General features: G+C 42.4%; 1 long non-coding RNA gene across 3 annotated transcripts in view; it reads left to right on the top strand.

Moving 5' to 3' along the window:
- The first annotated feature begins 1,407 nt into the window (after positions 1–1,407).
- Positions 1,408–18,877, top strand: part of LOC112444174 (uncharacterized) — a 47,092-nt gene continuing 29,622 nt past the window's right edge. For all 3 annotated transcript variants that reach the window (XR_009492683.1, XR_009492681.1, XR_009492682.1), the window contains exon 1: positions 1,408–1,748. This is a non-coding gene — a long non-coding RNA (uncharacterized lncRNA). The remainder of the gene's footprint in view (positions 1,749–18,877) is intronic.

Raw genomic sequence — 18,877 nt, 5'->3', positions numbered from 1 at the left:
TTCTAGAAGTTCTTGTAGGTCCTCATAAAACCGTTCAACTTTAGCTTCTTCAGCATTACTTGTTGGGGCATAGACTTGGATTACTGTGATATTGAATGGTTTGCTTGGAAATGAACAAAGATCATTTTGTCATTTTTGAGACTGCACCCAAGTACTGCACTTCAGACTCTTTTGTTGACCATGATGGCTACTGCATTTCTTCTAAAGGATTCTTGCCCACAGTAGTAGATATAATGGTTATCTAAGTTAAATTCACCCATTCAGTCCATTTTAGTTCGCTGATTCCTAAAACGATGTTCACTCTTGCCATCATCCTGTTTGACCACTTTCAATTTGCCTTGATTCATGGACCTGACATTCCAGGTTCCTATGCAATATTGCTCTTTACAGCATCGGGCCTTGCTTCTATCACCAGTCACATCCACAGCTGGGTGTTGTTTTTGCTTTGGCTCCATCTCTTCATTCTTTCTGGGGTTATTGTCCACCGATCTCCAGTAGCATACTGGGCACCTACCGGCCTGGGGAGGTCATCTTTCAGTGTCCTATTTTTTTGCCTTTTCATGAGGCAAACTGCTCACGGGGTTCTCAAGGGAAGAATACTGAAGTGGTTTGCCATTCCCTTCTCCAGAGGACCACATTCACTTCAAAAGACCTCAGTAAACACCCTACATTTCTTCACTGTGTCTGCAAACAAATGCATGCCCCGGAGGAAAAACACCCTGGAATGTTGCCCATGGCAGGAATAAAGCTCCACACGAACACTGAGGTCCCCGTCACTAAGGTCCTTTAGGACAGACCTGAAGTGAGCCGGCAGACAGTCTGTCATCACCCTGCAGAATTCACCCTGAATGATTTTGCATTGTCTCACCTACTCTCTGCTTACAAAACAGAGGTGCTACAGAGTCTTCTTAGCATCTTGGTCATTTCTGCGGGGGAATGTCACTAGCTTTGCAGCCTCTGTTGGAAAGGTTCCCTAGTTGACTCATCTAAAGTAAGATGTAAACAGAGCACTTAGTAAAATTATATGAGCCTTGGAGTTCATATACTTTGAAAGTAATTTAGTATTTAATCATTTGAGTGCTTATAGAAAACTTAAAACTACTTTTAACTTTTCTCATTGCTGACTAAAGCTGCTGTAGAAAACATTTTTTTTTTTAGGTTAAAGATGCCCTTTATCTTTGATTTTTATGAAGTTTTAGTTAAGAAAGAATGAAAGTGAAAGTGCTGGTTGCTCAGTCATGTCCAACTCTGTGGCCCCACGGGCTGTAGCCCGCCAGGCTCCTCTGTCCATGGGATTTCCCAGGCAAGAATACTGGAGTGGTTGCCATTTCCTTCTCCAGGGGGTCTTCCCGACCCGGGGCTCAGAGTGGTTGGTAGATGGTTTCCAGGGCACAGGAGAGATGAAGAGCCCAGAGACCGATCAGTGGAACGAGAGGCTCCAGATTGAATCAGTTCATCCGTGCCTCTTCTGTTCCCTAGGAACACAGCAAACTGGACTCAACCAACCCCCTCGCCAACCTTCCTGCGCCAGTCCCTCCCTGAGCCTCATAACCTGGTGATTATGATCTCATAACCGCCTAGTAGGCCTACAGTACATGGAAGTAAGGCAGGGGCCCCTAATAACCAAACGGACCCTAAATGAAGCCAGACTGGAGATCTTTCCATGAATAGATACTTCCTTTATTTGACATCAACTTTGTCCAGTTTGGGATGATGGCTTTCCTGAAATTAGATTGTGATGATATTCTGTAAGTATAATTCCTTTTAAATATGCTACAACCCATAGAATCAAACACTTTAAATGAACAAGTATTATAGTATGTTAATTATATCTCAATAATGCTATTTTAAGAGGTATAAGTTCAAAATTTGCCCTTTCACCCTATGAGGACACCTCTGCTGTATGCAGGGGAAATTTCTTTTTCATGGGATCTTAAGAAAATGTGTTATGATAAAATAGAAATGCTACTTTCTTTTTTTTAAATGATAATTTTCAACCATCTTTGTGATACCATAAAACAATAGTTCTTGAAAATTTTCTTCCGTAGTCAGTATGTCTGATTTTCTTGTAGCTTTTGGAAAGTTTCTGAAAGACTGTGCATGTTCAATGATCCATCTATAATGAGCACTTTGTGACATAGCACAGCAATTCCCTTCTATCTAATGAGATGCGAGTCTGCCCAAGGGGCTCCTCGGTTTCCCTTCTTCTCCAATCCAGCGAGTTGCTCAGATTGACTTATTGGTTCTGTTCATTTAGCAGAACACATTTTCAGAATCTTCATTTTTAAAAGACTGATGTGTTGTGGTTTATTTGGGGCTCCTTTCAGGTGCAACTCTGGTTTTTCTGATGCTAAATAGAAAATTGTAGCTACCACCTAGAACTCTGAAATATCACAAATTCCCATTAGCAATTTTTGATAAGGATAATGCATTTCAGAGAGAAATATTTTACACTTTATTTTTCCTCTCACCCATATCATGTCAACACTTTAAAAAATATGTATTTCATTTTTTTTCTTTTTTTTTATTTATTTTTTTTAAATTGTGGTTGTTTCTTAAGAATTTCAATCTGTGTCATGCCCTAAAGTGATTGTGTCATCCCTTCTGCTCAGTTTTGCAGTTTATGGCAAGAAGGAAAACTTTATACTTGCTACTTGGGAATCTTTTAATTACTTTATAATAATTTAATAAGCACCTGTGAACCTTCCATGTCAAACAAGATATGGAACCTTGGCAGTAATTTAAATAGAATTATTTCTTTTTTTTTTTATGGGTTTTTTTTTAATTAATTTTATTTTATTTTTAAACTTTACATAATTGTCTTAGTTTTGCCAAATATCAAAATGAATCCACCACGGGTATACATGTGTTCCCCATCCTGAACCCTCCTCCCTCCTCCCTCCCCATACCATCCCTCTGGGTCGTCCCAGTGCACCAGCCCCAAGCATCCAGTATCGTGCATTGAACCTGGACTGGCATCTCGTTTCATACATGATATTTTACATGTTTCAATGCCATTCTCCCAAATCTTCCCACCCTCTCCCTCTCCCACAGAGTCCATAAGACTGTTCTACACGTCAGTGTCTCTTTTGCTGTCTCGTATACAGGGTTATTGTTACCATCTTTCTAAATTCCATATATATGCGTTAGTATACTGTATTGGTGTTTTTCCTTCTGGCTTACTTCACTCTGTATAATAGGCTCCAGTTTCATCCACCTCATTAGAACTGATTCAAATGTATTCTTTTTAATGGCTGAGTAATACTCCATTGTGTATATGTACCACAGCTTTCTTATCCATTCATCTGCTGATGGACATCTAGGTTGCTTCCATGTCCTGGCTATTATAAACAGTGCTGCGATGAACATTGGGGTACACGTGTCTCTTTCCCTTCTGGTTTCCTCAGTGTGTATGCCCAGCAGTGGGATTGCTGGATCATAAGGCAGTTCTATTTCCAGTTTTTTAAGGAATCTCCACACTGTTCTCCATAGTGGCTGTACTAGTTTGCATTCCCACTAACAGTGTAAGAGGGTTCCCTTTTCTCCACACCCTCTCCAGCATTTATTATTTGTAGACTTTTGGATTGCAGCCATTCTGACTGGTGTGAAATGGTACCTCATAGTGGTTTTGATTTGCATTTCTCTGATAATGAGTGATGTTGAGCATCTTTTCATGTGTTTGTTAGCCATCTGTATGTCTTCTTTGGAGAAATGTCTATTTAGATCTTTGGCCCATTTTTTGATTGGGTCATTTATTTTTCTGGTCAAGTGGTGCTGGGAAATCTGGTCAACCACTTGTAAAAGAATGAAACTAGAACACTTTCTAACACCATATACAAAAATAAACTCAAAATGGATTAAAGATCTCAACGTAAGACCAGAAACTATAAAACTCCTAGAGGAGAACATAGGCAAAACACTCTCTGACATACATCACAGCAGGATCCTCTATGACCCACCTCCCAGAATATTGGAAATAAAAGCAAAAATAAACAAATGGGACCTAATTAAACTTAAAAGCTTTTGCACATCAAAGGAAACTATTAGCAAGGTGAAAAGACAGCCTTCAGAATGGGAGAAAATGATAGCAAATGAAGCAACCGACAAACAACTAATCTCAAAAATATACAAGCAACTCCTACAGCTCAACTCCAGAAAAAATACGTATTTCAAAACACACTCAGAGCTTGAAGCATTACTGTTCCTGATCACAATGGTGATCTCGGGCAAGGAGATTGGCTGAGCTCCAGAATGAAAGGCCACTGTCGGCAGAGAAAGACACTCCAGACAGAGAGGCCTCTTCAAAGTGGAGCTCCCCACGGCCTCCTGCAGGACAGCTGCACACCCAAGGGGCTGCGAGAAACAGCTGTTAAGTGGTGACTGCCTGGCCCACCTTCAAAGGAAGGTTGCTAGCAATCACTTGTGTAGACTTCGATTTCTTTCCTTGCACATGTGAGCATATATTGTATGTAAGTGTACTCTTGATGCACGAATTGTTACATTCACACACAATGCATATCCACATTTCATGCAGTTTTTTATGAACATTCTCAAAAAGACAAACTCACTTACCCAATTCTTAAGTACTCTTAGAATTTTTTCCAGTGGACTCTTACATTCTGAGGATCTCTTCTTTGGAATAATTGTTGGATTCTAAGATCGTTGACTATATAAAGCTCTTCCCTGGTGGCTCAGTGGTAAAGAATCTGCCTGCAATGCAGGAGCTACAAGAGACATGGGTTCGATCCCTGGGTCAGGAAGATCCCTGGAGAAGGGCATGGCAACCCACTCCAGTATTCTTGCCTGGAGAATCCCATGGACATAGGAGCCTGGTGGGCTATAGTCCATGGGGTCTCAAAGAGTCGGACACAACTGAAGCGACTTAGCAATGGCAATGGCAAAAGATCATTGACTATATAAAGCTTTGGTAATTTCACCAAGTACTAAATTGTTGTGATTCTATGAACAAGTTATTTTGAAGAAAAATTGCTGAAGATTGAACAAAACAGTGTTACTTAGTGTCTTGTATTACATTGGGCTTCCCTGATGGCTCAGATAGTAAAGAATCTGCCTGAAATGCAGGAGACCTGAGTTTGATCCCTGGGTCGGGAAGATCCCCTGGAGAAGGGTATGGCTACCCGCTCCAGTATTTTTGCCTGGAGAATCCCATGGACAGAGGAGCCTGGTGGGGTATGGTCCATGGGGTTGCAAAGAGTGGGACATAACTAAAGCAACTTAGCACACATGTTGCCCAAAGGAGGCACAGAGGTTAGAGTCAGAAAGGCTTGGGGGACATGAAGCCCAATTTCATCACAGCTGTGTGAATTGGCTGATCTTAAACCTTCAGTGTCAATATTTTTTATTTTAGAAATGTTAGTGATAATATCAGCATATTAAGATTGTTTTGAATATTAAATAAAAAAAATCACAAGCCTTATATATTTAAAAATTAAATTTAAATTTCTTTCTTTTTCTCTTGCCATCCCTCCAAGCACTCAGATTCTCAAAATAATAATAATAACACTACTATGATGTCATCTACAGAGAACACTTCTCTGTAATCATCTTTCATTTCTTTTGGTGATATGGTCCGAGCACCTGACCGTCTCACTGAGAATGTAGCTGAACACAGCTAATTCATGTTCATTAATGTATACTTCACTTTTTGCAAATTTAAAGATTATAAAGAGTCAAAGGCAGAAATTACAGACCCTTGAGAGAATGTTTCATATTACTTGAAAAAGAGTTTAATCAGTCTTATCATGGGGACTGGAAGAAAGAAAAAAACACTGTTTTAGCAATGCAGGCTGTAGAATATTTTAAATATTGTTTACTAGAGACTAAACAAGGAGAGAGTGGCCTGACTACTCAGGGAGTGAGGGTAAGGGTGCAGTAGGCAGTGTGTCCACAGGCGTGTGCTGATGGGTTTCTATCAGTTCAGTTCAGTTCAGTCGCTCAGTCGTGTCTGACTCTTTGCGACCCCATGAATCACAGCACACCAGGCCTCCCTGTCCATCACCAACTCCCGGAGTTCACTCAGACTCACGTCCATCGAGTCGGTGATACCATCCAGCCATCTCATCCTCTGTCATCCCCTTCTCCTCGTGGCCCCAATCCCTCCCAGCATCAGGGTCTTTTCCAATGAGTCAACTCTTTGCATGAGGTGGCCAAAGTACTGGAGTTTCAGCTTTAGCATCAGTCCTTCCAATGAACACCCAGAACTGATCTCCTTTAGGATGGACTGGTTGGGTCTCCTTGCAGTCCAAGGGACTCTCAAGAGTCTTCTCCAACACCACAGTTCAAAAGCATCGATTCTTCAGTGCTCAGCTTTCTTCACAGTCCAACTCTCACATCCATACATGACCACTGGAAAAACCATAGCCTTGACTAGATGGACCTTTGTTGGAAAGGTCTCTGCTTTTGAATCTGCTATCTAGGTTGGTCATAACTTTCCTTCCAAGGAGTAAGCATCTTTTAATTTCATGGCTGCAGTCACCATCTACAGTGATTTTGGAGCCCCAAAAAATAAGTCTGACACTGTTTCCACTGTTTCCCCATCTATTTGCCATGAAGTGATGGGACCAGATGCCATGATCTTTGTTTTCTGAATGTTGAGCTTTAAGCCAACTTTTTCACTCTCCTCTTTCACTTTCATCAAGAGGCTTTTTAGTTCCTCTTCCCTTTCTGCCATAAGAGTGGTGTCATATGCATATCTGAGGTTATTGATATTTCTCCCGGCAATCTTGATTCCAGCCCAGTGTTTCTCATGATGTACTCTGCATATAAGTTAAATAAGCAAGGTGACAATATACAGCCTTGACTTAGTCCTTTCCCAATTTGGAACCAGTCTGTTGTTCCATGTCCAGTTCTAACTGTTGCTTCCTGACCTGCATATAGGTTTCTCAAGAGGCAGGTCAGGTAGTCTGGTATCCCATCTCTTTCAGAATTTTCCACAGTTTATCGTGGTTCACACAGTCAAAGGCTTTGGCATAGTCAATAAAGCAGAAATAGATGTTTTTCTGGGACTCTCTTGCTTTCTCGATGATTCAACAGATGTTGGCAATTTGATCTCTGGTTCTTCTGCCTTTTCTAAAACCAGCTTGAACATCTGGACGATCATGGTTCACGTACTGCTGAAGCCTGGCTTGGAGAATTTTGAGCATTACTTTACTAGTGTGTGAGATGAGTACAATTGTGCGGTAGTTTGAGCATTCTTTGGCATTGCCTTTCTTTGGGATTGGAGTGAAAACTGACCTTTTCCAGTCCTGTGGCCACTGCTGAGTTTTCCAAATTTGCTGTCATATTGAGTGCAACACTTTCACAGCATCATCTTTTAGGGTTTGAAATAGCTCAACTGGAATTCCATCACCTCCACTAGCTTTGTTCGTAGTGATGCTTTCTAAGGCCCACTTGACTTCACATTCTGGGATGTCTGCCTCTAGGTGAGTGATCACACCATCATGATTATCTGGGTTGTGACGCTCTTTTGTACAGTTCTTCTGTGTATTCTTGCCACCTCTTCTTAATATCTTCTGCTTCTGTTAGGTCCATACCATTTCTGTCCTTTATCGAGTCCATCTTTGCATGAAGTATTCCCTTGGTATCTCTAATTTTCTTGGAGAGATCTCTAGTCTTTCCCACTCTGTTGTTTTCCTCTATTTCTTTGCATTGATTTCTGAGGAAGGCTTTCTTATCTCTCCTTGCTACTCTTTGGAACTCTGCATTCAGATGCTTATATCTTTCCTTTGCTCTTTTGCTTTTTGCTTCTCTTCTTTCACAGCTATTTGTAAGGCCTCCTCAGACAGCCATTTTGCTTTTTTGCATTTCTTTTCCATGGGGATGGTCCTGATCCCTGTCTCCTGTACAATGTCACGAACCTCAGTCCATAGTTCATCAGGTACTCTATCAGATCTAGTCCCTTAAATCTATTTCTCACTTCCACTGTATAATTGTAAGGGACTTGATTTAGGTCATACCTGAATGGTCTAGTGGTTTTCCCCACTTTCTTCAATTTAAGTCTGAATTTGGCAATAAGAAGTTGATGATCTGAACCACAGTCAGCTCCTGGTCTTGTTTTTGCTGACTGTATAGAGCTTCTCCATCTTTGGCTGCAAAGAATATAATCAATCGGATTTCGGCATTGACCATCTTGTGATGTCCATGTGGAGTCTTCTCTTGTGTTGTTGGAAGAGGGTGTTTGCTATGACCAGTGCGTTCTCTTGGCAAAACTCTAATAACCTTTGCCCTGCTTCATTCCGTACTCCAAGGCCAAATTTGCCTGTTACTCCAGGTGTTTCTTGACTTCCTACTTTTGCATTCCAGTCCCCTATAATGAAAAGGACATCTTTTTGGGGTGTTAGTTCTAAAAGGTCTTGTAGGTCTTCATAGAACCGTTCCACTTCAGCTTCTTCAGTGTTACTGGTTGGGGCATAGGCCTGGATTACCATGAAATTGAATTTTTTGCCTTGGAAATGAACAGAGATCATTCTGTCATTTTTGAGATTGCATCCAAGTACTGCATTTTGGACTCTTGTGACCATGATGGCTACTCCATTTCTTCTAAGGGATTCCTGCCCACAGTAGTAGATCTGACTAAAATTCATCTGACTTAAGTTCACCCATTCCAGTCCATCTTAGTTCGCTGATTCCTAGAATGTCAACGTTCACTCTTGCCATCTCCTGTTTGCCCACTTCCAATTTGCCTTGATTCATGGACCTGACATTCCAGGTTCCTATGCAACATTGCTCTTCATAGCATCGGGCCTTGCTTCTGTCAGCAGTCACATCCACAGCTGGGTATTCTTTTGCTTTGGCTCCATCCTTCATTCTTCCTGGGCTTCTATAGCCATTGCTAAATACATGTACTTTGTGCATGTTGCACCAATCTGTACCTAAGATGAATGTACAAGCTAAAATTAAGTAAGATCTCTTTCCATGATGTGCAAAGAACATGCAGATTGCTGGAAGTAATGTTATTGTAGTTTTTTCTTAACCCGATACCTTGTTCCAGAACCATCTGACATGCTGGTTACAAATGTCAAAAGTAGACCTGCTGACCCAGAATCCCCAGAGATAGGTTAACAAGCCCCCATGCATTTTTATGCACCTCGAAGCCTGAGGAATATTCTCTGTTGGCTCTTCTCAAGTAAGCCCCAGGAGAGGTAAGTGTGTGCATGCTAAGTCACTTCATTTGTGTCTGACTCTTAGTGGCCCCATGCACTGTAGCCCACCCAGGCTACTCTGTCCATGGCATTATCGGCAAGAATACTGGAGTGGGTTGCCATGCCCTCCTCCAGAGGATCTCCCCAACCCGGGAATCAAACCTGTGTCTCATGTTTCTTGCATTGGCAGCTTGGTTCTTTACCACTGATGCCATCTGGGAAGCCCAATGGAATACTACTCAGCCATAAAAAAGAACAAAAACTTGCCATTTGCAGCAACATGGATAGACGTGGAGGGCATTATGCCAAGTGAAATAAATCAGACATAGACAAATGCTGTACGACCTCACTTATGTGTGAAATCTAAAAAATACAATAGGCTGAGGCTCTTAACTCTTAATCACAGTTAAAAATGCCCTGTCTGTTTCATTCTCTTCATATTACTCTTAGGTTTCTGCATTCCCGACTTCAGTTTTGATAATTACTCTTTCATCATAAAAGAACAAATTGGTTTAAAATAGGTGTACTTGTGTCTCTTAGAGAACACTTGCACACATTAATGCTATTTCTTAATCTCAATATTTTTATACAAGGAACCACTTTGAAATTAAAGAAAGGTGAGAGACATAGCAACATAAACCTCTTTTAATCAACATCATCTTTATTATGTCCATTTATATAGTAAGATTCCAGGATCTGATTAGTCTAACAATTTCCGCTTGTGGCTTACTTGAACAGGTGACTAAATTCTGCTCAAAAAAAAGAAGTCGTTGATTTGTGTTTTTCTCTGGGATAGTTCAAAACTGTTCCTGACATTATGGGATCATTGTCTTTAGGCTCATAATCTGTGTTTGTCCTTTAACCCCCCAGTGGATGCTAATGCTTGAATTTTGAAATGCTGACTCCTCTCTTCTTTTACCATTAAAAAGCCAAGGGTCGCTGAACAAGTGATTTTGGAAAGTTTCCAGCAGCAGTTGTGGTTTTCCACTGTCGTGGTTGATGCTGCTCTGCATGTTGTTCTAGGATGTGGGCTCTGGTTGACTTCAGATGCATTTAAATAATTCCTGTCCAAATGCAGATGGGCGGACCCACAGCCTCCCTTCGGAAAATGCTGCAGTGTCCCCAGCTCCAAAACAGGAAATGACCCACTGCCAGAACCACACCAACAGACCCAGGGATGACAAACCTCCGGCTGCTTATGATTCAACCTTTTAGTGCTGTTTGCATTTTGCTTTATTTTTGGCTGTGCTGGGTCTTTGTCGCTGCCCAGGCTTGCTCTAGTTGTGGGAGTGGAGGCTACTCTTCGTTGCAGGGCGCCGGCTTCTCACCGGGGTGACTTCTCATTGTAGAGCATGGGCTCTAGGGTGTGCTGGCTTGAGTTGTGGTTCCCAGGTTCTAGAGCACAGGCTCAGTTGCGGTGGCTAACTGGCTTAGCTGCTCCACAGCAGGTGGGATCTTCCTGGATCAGGGATGGAACCCATGTCTCCTGCTCTCACAGGCAGATTCTTTACCACTGGGACACCAGGGAAGCCCTTCATTTCCTTGACTTTCTTACTGTCTCTCTGCAAAGAGCTGAACCTCATGTTAGTCCTTACAATGTAAACACTAACATCCTGATTGAATTCTGCAAACATTATCTGTGCTTAATTATTTTATTCATTATGCTGATTTAGGAAAGATGTGGAGCCATGCGTTATATAATCCTGAAAGCCAGACCTCTGGTGGATAAAGCAGGGGCTGCCATTGTTTCTTTCCTTAGAAAATTAACCTCTAGGTCAGGAAGGAGAGGCTGTGGATTGCCGACCCCAGCTGCTTCACTCTGAATGGAAAAATACATTAGTGACAGTAGTGAGTCCTCATTTGACAAGTAGAAAGAAAGGGAGGTTGGATTACGGATGCATCAATTTTTAGCACTCAGAGAATGGATGGTTTTGCATGGCCCATATAACTCCATGTAGCTATTTTATGAGTCAAAATGCTCATTTAGTTATGAATGAAAAGTACTGTTGATATGAACATACAGCCTTGCTCCTGATCAGTTAATGAGTCGCCACTCAACAAGCTCAAATGAAGAGATAAAAGAAACAGTGATTTCCATTTAAAAAACAATAGCAACTAAAAATTCCTTGACTGTTGTGTGGGCTCAGGGCAGGCCACCCCCAAGATGGCAGGAGGAATATTGATTATTTTGGATGTAAATTACTAGAGAAACAGCTGCCTCTCATCCCCTCCATCTCTCTGAGAACAGGAAATGGATCTCCCATGTGAAAGTCTCTCTCTCTCTCTAAAAGTGGGCAGAGAAGCACCTTTATTACCAGAGATGGGAATTTAGGGCCAAGAAGGTCGCATAGAGAAACCTGTTATTTCTTTGCTCTTTTATGACCCCAAGGCCAAACTCTTTTTTTTTTTTAATATAAATTAAGCACCCAAGCCTAAATTTCTTTGTTCTGTAAATTCCTCACACATTTCATCCTCCTTTTTCTAAAATGTAGAAAAGCTGGCTACTTTGGCCCCATCTTTGTTCTTATTTATTGGAGATCTTTGTGCACACAAATTAATGTTTTTTCTCCTGTTAATCTGTCTTTTGTCAATTTAATTATGAGAGCAGCCAAAAGAACCAAATGGGCTAGAAGGAAACATTCCCTCTCCCCAACACCATCTAAGACAGCAATGATAATAAACTGATTTATATAAAGCATTCTTTGGAAAAACCATGGGGACACCAACTCTGACTGTGCAGACACCCTGTGGGAGGTTAGGTTGACAATATTTACAAGGGCTGCAGAACAGTTAGATTTCTTAGAAAAGTCGTTAACAAGATGTTTTGGTAGATGCTAGTGAAGTAATCGCCTCAAATATAAATAGCAAATATTTTGAACCCTAATTTTTAGTATTAACTGGAATGGAGACTTTACTAAAGATACACTTTAAAGGTCTTAGAATGATGCATTGTTTGACCTTAAAAGTTGAAGGAGACGCTGCGGTTCTGCATCGGGAGAACGCGCGTGGCCCTCGTGCACGTTTCCTGTCGTGCTCTGATGCTTTCTGCTCTAAGGCACTGTCACTGCTTGGCCTCTCCATTAGTTTGCAAAGTCACGACAGCCCATTCTTATCTGCATTTTCATGTCCACAAATCTGATAGAAAAGAACACTTGGACCCAGACACTTAACATGGCAAAGATCTTTCTTTCTTCCAATCACTCAACAAATGTTTACCATTGAGGTGCCCAGCACTGGGCTGTTTGCGGAGATGGGGCAGAAGGGGCAGAGGTGGATGGCGACCCAGGTCCTCCTGTAGTGATGCGGGTGCCGGACAAGCGACAAATGATTGTGGAAATAAGCCTTGAGGCTGGATGTGGGGGGAGTGACAAGGTGTCAAGGAGAGCTGAGCCCTCTCCTTCCTGAGTGGCGAGGCGGCATCTTCTGGAGGGGTGACCTTGCATGGAAATGTGAGACGGGAAGATTGGGGAAGGGGAAGAATTGAGGTGTTGGGCTAGGCATGCCCGCATCTCTGAAGAAGAAATGAAGTGGCCTGTCTGAGCGTGTGAAGACCGGTATTCCAGGGGGAGGGGCAGGTCGGGGAGCTGCCTGAGAGTTTGGGAGAAACTGACTGCAGAAGCTGGAGGGTCCGCCAACGATCTGCGTCCTCAATCTGCATCATGGAGCCCACGAAATGTAGGAAGCAGAGAAATGATGTCGGTAGGTTTTCATTAAAAAGTAAATATCTGAGTGCTCAAAGCTTGAAAACAGCCTTGGGAAAGGGACAGTCGTGCAAAAAATGCAGAGGTCTTTGCACATATCAGGGCAGAGACACAGCAGAGGAAGTGAAGACAGTGGGTGGGATTAAGAAGAAAAGGACATTATGACCTTCTAACCACAGGGAAAGAGTGGTCTAGGGTAAAAGCAAGTCACCCATCTCCTTGACACAGCCGGTCCCCGCTGCAGGTAAGAGGGAAATGCGGAAAAACAAAAGTGACATGCGCAGCCTCTCCTGGACCGGAAGCAGCCTGGGGCCGGGCTCCCGGCTCTGAGTCTGTCTTGTGCTCACCTGTTAAGTGAGAGGAGCTCACAGCTACTCCAGTGGGAGACCAGGACCCTCTGCACACCACACGCCCATCTCTTGCATCTTCCTTTCCTCTCCCCAAAAGAAGCTTATGCCAGCAGAAGCATGCTTATCTCTTATGATTTTATATCCTCCGAAGATCCAATAAAATATGTGAGGATCTAATTACCCCTAAATGAACTACTCTAACTTATTTAAGGAGAAAAACTGAATAGAATGGAACTTTGTTTGGACCAAGTAATGTTAATAACTACAGTTTGTCTTGATTTATGATATACTTGGAGCTTTGGGCTCCAAGTTATTTCAAGATAAAATGACTATATCTCTGCTTTTATTCTCTAGGAAGAAGAAAAAACAAATAATTATAATGCATTATGAACATTTGCATAAATAGATTGATATCTCACCTCCCTTTAAAATCCAAATCTTGAGTTCTACATAAACACAAGCATGATTTTATAAAAATTTTCATATGGGAACAAGTCAGTACATTTCTAATAGAGCTGAGTAAATTCATCCCTTCTAAATGCCCTGCAAATTTTTTGTGCCTCTGCAAACACTGTGCAACAGTTACTCATTCAGTCATTAATTTGCCAAGTCTCCACGGAGACCCCATGGCTTATTAGAAACACCCAGGGAATAATGTGTGCAACCGTACCGTTCAGCCAGCTTGTTCAGAAGAGCTCAGGGTGTTCCCTCCATGTGGTTCATTGCTCTGAGTAATGGGGATATAGATTTTAATAGGACTTAAGTCCTGCCATCAAGAACCAAACGGTCTAGCCTAGGGTTTGTTTTTTTTCCTTTCTTTGAATTTTCCATGGCAAGTTGGAGGTAAATATGTTGAAAAGACATTCACTTCTCAGGCCACAGAGAACTCTTCAAAGAAACAAGACTCCAATTCGGTTCACAGGTGGCCGTAGCCTCCAAGAGTTGGTAAAGACCCCCAAACTGTGAAACTGAACACTGGGAAACAGGGAAGGGAGTGAGGGTGCTGCTGTGGGCTCTCACCTCACGCTCTCACCCATGTGGCCGCCGATGCTGGTAGTGCTGGCGCTTGAATGGAGAGCGAACCAGTCAGTCCTAAAGGAAACCAACCCTGAATAGTCACGGGAAGGACTGATGCTGAGGTTGAAGCCCCAGTACTTTGGCCACCTGATGCAAAGAGCCAACGCGTTAGAAAAGATCCTGATGCTGGGAAATATTGGAGGCAGGAGAAGAAGAGGGCGGCAGAGGATGAGATGGTTGGATGGCATTGCTGACTCGATGGACATGAGTTTGATCAAGCTCCAGGAGATGGTGAAGTACGGGGAAGCCTGGTGTGCTTCAGCCCACGGGGTTGCAAAGAGTGGGACAGGACCGAGCGACTGAACACACAACTTGAGCGTTGGGGTGTCTGTCTCAGGTGGTGTGATGACTGGCCCTTTCTTTAGAAACTTAGTCTGAGTTGCTCCGGGAGTAGATTTAGTAAAATAGAATATAAAAGGAAGGATACACAGCAAATTCAAAATTATATCCTGGAGAAGGAGAAACTAAGGAGCTGAACCTTTTCTCCACACTGGGCTGGTGGCATGGCTGGGCACGTGCACCAAGGCTCCCTGTGTTTCTGCACCCACGTTTGCTCTCCTGCTGGTCCGCTGGGTTGTCAGGGTCCACAGACACGTCATAGCCACGGTGAGCATCTGCACACATCTGTCCGCCAAGAGGCTGAGGAGCCGTAGGATGGGGCCAGTGAACCGGGTTGTTCTGTCCAGGTAGGATGACTCTGATGGATGGTCTGGTCTCAGAGCCATGGGCTTAGGAGGAAAGTCCAGAGCAAGCGTAGACAGTGGTCCAGGAAGCAGGTGCATGTGATGCTAACGGTCAGATGGGACGATGGGCGGACACTGGAAGGGAATGGAAATAAACCCAGGTCTTCTGAAACAGAAAGAAGGACGACGTGGAGACCAGGGTCTGGAGAGGATGGCAGGCCGCGTCCCTCAGGGACCCCAGACCAGGATAAGACCTGTGGGCTTTATTTTATGGGCAGCAGGAGAGCCATAGGAGAGGAGGGCCAATGATGTGACCGTTGTTGATGATGGTGGTATCTTTAGAGAGCTAGGACAAAAACTATTAATTACTTAAGAAATGTTTCCAAGATCTTAGCAACCCTATGACTTTTTATAACCACTGAACACATAAAAAAGCTTTCAAGTATTTTGGTTATATTTATCTGTGAAAGTGGTCTAAAAAACTGGTGATGTGGACATTTTAACTGAGCATTTCAGACTCTGAATAAAGAGGAGGTGATTTGTCTGACAGGACCATGCTCTCAGTTCTGATTACTTGTTATGAACTCTGTTTATTTTTAAACGTTGACACTAATCTGTCGGAAAGAGAATTAAAAATAACTTTCTCATTAGATTTAAATCAGACATTTAATTTCATCATGCCTTAGCTTTATAATGAAAATGGCAAAATCCCCATGAAGAACGCAGGAAAATAAGTTGCTACATGATCGAAGTCAAAGAAGATATGTTCTATTCACAGAAGTGTCTTTATACAGATACCCACCTGAAGGGGAACACTAACTTCCATCATTATTTATTGAAATTAACTGGTTGGACTGATGAGCATTTGGAAGTTCTAATTTGCTATTTTGCTACCTCATGATACAAATATTTTATTTCTTCCTGGGAATCCACACAAACTCTCTAAGCCAGAAAGGACCTTTCCCTTAACTTCTACTAGTTTTACTTACCACCCTGCCACACACAGGGAAGGAAACACATTGACTAATTTGAAATTTGACACGAATATTATGTTATGTATCCAAAATTGGCAGAAAAGTTGTGTAAGATGGTTTTTTTATTCAATGTTTTGAGACGGAATTTCTCAGCTGAAGGTGTGTTAGTCACAAGCACACACCTTTCACAGTCTAAGCACGTGTAACACAAAAGCCTCTCAGGAGTGGCTGGCAGCTGCCTTTCCTTGTCAGAGAGGAGGAAGAGAAGGCATCGAACTGGAGGGACACTCACACGCTTAGACCTCCCCGAGTCGTCTGGAGCTCAGTGGAAAGATGAGAATCTGGCAACCATAGCCCAGACAGCTCCTGTGTGATTCACTATAACATATTTAAATCTCTTTAAAAGATGAGATAAAAGGTACAGGGCAGAAGAGCAGACGTCTTCTCGAAATGTCTCAAGAAAGGGCTGGTGCCTCCTCTTACCAAAAGGCAGTTCAGAGCCTTGGTCTTGGAGAAGCGCTGGGTCTCACTTCACCAGGGCTGTGCGCTGTCTCTCTGCTCAAGCCAGGAATTGGGGATCCAGCTGCTGGGCAATTCCATTTGAGGTGGAAACCAGCTTCCTGGCTTGTAGATGGTGCCTTCTCTCTGGGTCTTCATACGGCAGAGACACACACACAGAGGTCTTCTTGTGATGAGGCCATGGATCCTCTTGGACCCGGGACCCCCTCTTATGATTCATTTAACTTTGATTGGCTCCTGAAAGCCTTATCTCAGAACATAGCCACGTGGGGGTTAGAGCTTCAACAGGTGAATTTGGGGCACAATTTGGTCAATAGCAGCCTGTGACCTCAGATGAGTTGGTGACTCTGAGACTGTTCAGGGCAGGCTTTGCTTACTGCACAGAGTGACTGGGAAGACAACATGAGAACAAAGCATGAAAATGTCCCAGGGGCCCCGACACCAGGCCGGCCTCCCAGTCCTAAGGGTTCCGCCCGCGACTGGGGGTGGTGCCGGGGGCAGTGCTAGGGAGCCCGTGGCTCCCACTGACCTGGGATGAGATTCCCTACTTCCCATGAGGCATTGGTCTCAGGTCCTTTCTTTTTTTTGCCAAATAGGCATTTAGTTTTATTCAGTCAAGACCTAACATCCTGCATGTGAAATTGCTGTAAAGCCTTAGAATCTGGCAGGATGATAACAAACATTAAGAAGTATCACATTCTCAGGATCGCAGTTTTGGCCAGATCTGTATGTGGGAGAGAGAGACACACAGGGTCCATTCACATACATCAAATGGGCAAGAAGGAAGCTCAAAATATAAAGCACAGTGGTTATACAGATCTTAGGACCAAATATCCCACTTGTTATTTATGTTTCAGCTCCATCTCTCTAAACCTGGGAGGTTCACGGACTCTGAGATTCTCTTAATGAAGTCTATTAAGTGACCGCAAAAGCAGGAACCAGACTCAGGAGTACAAATCTAAGAACTTAACTGCCCACAAGAGCTCACACATAGGTAAATATACCCAGGCACCGATGAGTATGTTTGCTTTCGAGCTCGGTCTAGATGCTGGGCCAGCTGTTCCATCACTAGAGTTGCATCATTAAAGGAACTAATCGCACGACTCATCAAATGATATTTTTCCTTCTCAACTGGGTCAATTTACAGTTTAAAGAGTGTTGATAACTGTTCTGCCAAGGGATATTTTCTTTTTATAAGTGATAATTCACTCACCTAAGAGCTTTTTTCCTTTTTTTTTTAAACAAGTTTTATTAAATGTCTATAATGTGAAGGGCATTTTATATTTCAATAATACTTATCACTGAATATTGACATTAATAGGATACTGTTAATGTCATCTATAAGTTAATAATCTGACAGAAGAAAATACATACACAACTTATACACACCAAGGGAGATGAATTACTGAAGAGAGGAATTTACAAAGGTGAAGGAAGGAGTTAGGAAGAAGCTACATTATTTATACACAATCTGGAGGCTGAAAAATATAAATGAGACAGACAGAAACAAAATGAACGCTTTTTATATTATAGCAGAAATAAAGCTTGTGACTATTCATGTGGTTAAATGCAATGGATCACCAATTATATTATGTTTATGCACAGAATAAGATCTGGCGTAAAAGGAATCTGCAAACCCATTATTGCGCTCTGTTGGTAACACCGTGTGCGCAACGTTCAGTTTCTCTCCTTTGATGAGCACCTCGCTGGAATTGATACTCTATCTGAAATTTCAATAAGATGCAAAATAACGTCCATAAAGAAGAGCTCCACAGATTAGCACAACGTGACTGCACAGTTAGGGGACCCTGGATGACTCAGTGAAGCACCAGAGCGGTTGCAAACATCTTTTCCTGGGATTTCTAATTCCCCACTAATACTTAAATGCAACCTCCCGGCCAGGAATGATTAATAGTCTCTCTTCTCTTTAATGTAATAATTCTCGGAGGGAACTGAACAAGCTTTTGAAATTGAATTACAAGAGTCACATTTCTGCTCTCGATTAAACACAAGTGATGAGGGTTGTGCTGTCTCTCCCACGGTAGGGGAGCGCTTTAAGTGGGTTGTTTAAAACACGGAGTTCTGTTTATATTTAAGTGCCTGAATATGACCCACTGTTTTCGAGGCTGTCCCAGTGGTAAGACTGTCCAATTCTATGAGAATAGAGCTGTGATGTATTGTAAGAACACAAATAAAACTCATCTCAAACCACATTAGTACAGCTTGAATTGTTACAATAAGGTATCATTTAACTTGAAGAATTCTTGGATGATGTAACAGATGGACAGGTCTGGTTTATTGGATGGTTCACATATGTGCTTTGCTTCAGTAGAAGCAAAGACAAGTTCACTCAGCCCTGAGATGAGTAGAGGTTTCTCTGAGGATGAGAACTAGAGTGGTTTTGTTTGCTTG

This window comes from Bos taurus, chromosome 24, assembly GCF_002263795.3.
Source record: "Bos taurus isolate L1 Dominette 01449 registration number 42190680 breed Hereford chromosome 24, ARS-UCD2.0, whole genome shotgun sequence".
Classification (NCBI taxonomy): domain Eukaryota; kingdom Metazoa; phylum Chordata; class Mammalia; order Artiodactyla; family Bovidae; genus Bos; species Bos taurus.
Note: the sequence above shows the minus strand (reverse complement) of the source record. Positions and strands in the feature narration are given on the sequence as shown.